This window comes from Ovis canadensis, chromosome 8, assembly GCF_042477335.2.
Source record: "Ovis canadensis isolate MfBH-ARS-UI-01 breed Bighorn chromosome 8, ARS-UI_OviCan_v2, whole genome shotgun sequence".
NCBI lineage: Eukaryota > Metazoa > Chordata > Mammalia > Artiodactyla > Bovidae > Ovis > Ovis canadensis.
Genome location: NC_091252.1, coordinates 76,139,672 through 76,142,783, shown reverse-complemented (window position 1 = coordinate 76,142,783; position 3,112 = coordinate 76,139,672). Strand labels below are relative to the sequence as shown.

The window sequence follows — 3,112 nt, the reverse complement described above, 5'->3', positions numbered from 1 at the left end:
GAGCCCCAACAGGGTTCTAATAATGACACTTCTGATGGTGAGATTTTAATTACTCAGCTACTGCTCAGTGCAGCAACAGCATAAACGGGGGAGAATGCACATCGTGGGCAATTTTGCACTTTCAGTATTACCAGTTGTGGTTGTTTTGTACTGTTTTGACTAGCTAAGCTGCAACTACATTTCCCCAGAATTTCCTTCCCTGCCTCCTTCCTGGTTAGGGTCAGCCACCAGAAACATTGGTGCAAAGGACAGAGTGTAGAAATAGAAGTAGAGCAACAGGCATTATACTCTGAAAGTTTGTGAGAGGTGCCTCAGCCACTGTAGCTCACACAGGATGTCACTGATATGGGGGCTCATTTTCTAGGTGTTGGTTGTAGTTAGGAGGCGGCTTCTGCAGTTTCACCTGGATCTCCTTCATCAGCTTCCTCAGCCCTTGGGCCAGAAAATTATGAAGTTCTGTGGTTCCAATAAATATATTCTTTCTAACTACTTTGAATTGATATCCATTCCCAAATTCAGTTTAACTTAGGGTCTTAGTGATCTAACTCAGAGGTTGAAATTCAAAGCTAACATATTAATTATAATTCATCGTCTCTTGAGTATAATGCTTCATAAAGTACACAGAGGTGGGCCACAATATTATCCAAAGTATGGTCATAATATTTTTATGGCAACTGGTGCTTCTATTAAAGGTTGTTAGTTGTTGTTGTTATTTAGTCACTAAGTTGTGTTCAGCTCTTTTGCGACCCTTGGACTGTAGCCCAGCCAGGGTCCTCTGTTCATGGCATTTTCCAGGCGAGAATACTAGAGTGCATTGCCATGTACATTTTTCTTCTAATTGTCATTCTTGTTTTAAACAAGAGGAGGGCAGGTGTCCCAACAAAGTAAGACAAGTAAGAATCAGCAATGTTCAACTTGTACCTACTTTATTCAAGGCCAGTCTTATATGTATTAATTACTATTCAGTATGCTTTTTAAATTAATTTTGGTTGGAGTAGTTACTTTACAATGTAGTGTTAGTTGCTGCTGTACAGAAAAATGAATCAATTATACATTGGGCTTCCCTGGTGGCTCAGAGGGTAAAGCATCTGCCTGTGATGCAGAAGACCCAGGTTCGATCCCTGGGTTGGGAAGATCCCCTGGAGAAGGATATGGCAACCCACTCCAGTATTCTTGCCTGGAGAATCCCATGGATAGAGGAGCCTGGTGCCCTACAGTCCATGGGAAAGAGTTGGACATGACTGAGCGACTACACTTACATATCTCCTCTTTTTTAAGATGTCCTTCCATTTTAGGTCACCAATGAGCATGCCATAGAGTTACTTGTATAACTCTATGCAGTAGGTTATATACAGTCGGTTCTCAGTAGGTTCTCATTAGTTAGCTATTTTAGGCATAGGGGTGTACATATGTAATCCCAGTTTCCCAATTCATCCCATCCCCCCTTCCCCTTTTGGTATCCATAAATTTATTCTCTTAATCTGTGTCTCTATTTCTACTTTGCAAATAAGTTCCTCTGTACAAATTTTATAGATTCCACATATATGTGATATTATTCAATATTTATTTTTCTCTTTCTAACTTACTTCATTCTTTATGAAAGTCTCTAGGTCTGTGCAAGTCTCTGCAAATGGCACTATTTCATTACTTTCTATGGTTGAGTAATATTCCATTGTATATATGGACCACTTCTTCTTGATCCATCCTTCTGTTGATGGACATCTAGGTTGCTTCCATGACCTGGCTATTGTAAATAGTGTTGCAATGAACATGGGAGTGCATATATCTTTTTGTATTATCATTTTCTCTGGGTATAAGCCCAGGAGTGAGATTACTGAGTATGGTAGTTCCATTTTTAGTTTTTTGAGGAACCTCGATACTGTTTTCCATAGTGGCTGTACCAATTTATATTCCCACTAACAGTCCTTTCCCAAATCCTCTCCAGCATTTATTGTTGTAGACTGTTAGATGATGGCTATTCTGATTGGTATAAGATGACATCATTGCAGTTTGATTTGCATTTCTCTAATAATGCCGGGAGCCAGCGTGAGGAACTGCACCCATGGCAAAGGTCATGAGGAAGGAGGCTTTGGCATATGCAAAGGCGGAATTGAGCCCCAGGAAACCGCCTGTTCCTGAGCATCTACCCTCAAAACCAGAGTGCCTACTTTATTGTTTTATGCTCTCACCTATACCTCTGACTTTACGGGGGACTGATCCCCCATCACCATTTCTCTCGGAGAAGGAGTTAACTTGCAGCTCCAGTTAATAAAAATTCCTGGGCGTGACAAGAGTGTTTCAACTTACAAACTCCTCTGAAGATTCTCTAGCCTGCCTGAGCGGGTTTGTCTGGCCATATGTGATTGTTTACAGCCTCCCAACCATGAGAGGCATGAGATACTTTAAACTTTCTATATACAGAGTCTTTTGAGAAGTTAGAAAATTATTAGTATAGTATAGTAGATTGATTAGAAATTATATTGGTGAAGGGTTTTCATTTGTTGAGCCTATATTTGCTGCTAAATCTCCATGTTCCCTGCCCTTATAATGAATATAACTAGCATATAGGAGAAATAAGTATTAACCTTTACGATTAATCATGTTAAACCATAGGCTAAGTAAATTCCTTTCTTGATTGTAACCCACTACACCCTCACCCTATAGGAATGCAACTTTATTTGGAGAGCGGCGCTTGGTTTAAGAAAAAAAATCATCCCTGGAAAAAATAAGTTTTCTGGTTGACTGACCGTTATCAGAAAGGGCCGTAAAATGTCAGCAGGCCTCATGGCCAGAAGATGATGTAAAACCCATAAGACTTTTGTATACATTTATATGAAGCACCTGATTTTGACAAGGTCAGGTCTGCTGACCCCCACGTGACTCTGTATTCATCCCTATGTATAACAAAAAGTATATAAGCAAACCTGAAAAATAAAGAAATGGGATCAGTTTCTGGAAAGACTGATTCCCCCATGTGGTTCTTTCTTTCCCCTTCTGGCTGAATTCCCATCTGGAACATGGGTGCTCATCAAGCCTGCTAATTTTGCCTGGGCTTCTAAGATTGGACCAGGAAGGCCTCAGTGCCTCCTCTCCTTTGGGAGAATGGAAAGAC

General features: G+C 40.4%; 1 non-coding gene across 1 annotated transcript; it reads left to right on the top strand.

The window, feature by feature from the left end:
* The first annotated feature begins 1,061 nt into the window (after positions 1–1,061).
* On the top strand, positions 1,062–1,133 carry TRNAH-GUG (transfer RNA histidin (anticodon GUG)). Its single transcript has one exon. It is a non-coding gene; the product is annotated as a tRNA-His (tRNA).
* Positions 1,134–3,112: the final 1,979 nt, after the last annotated feature.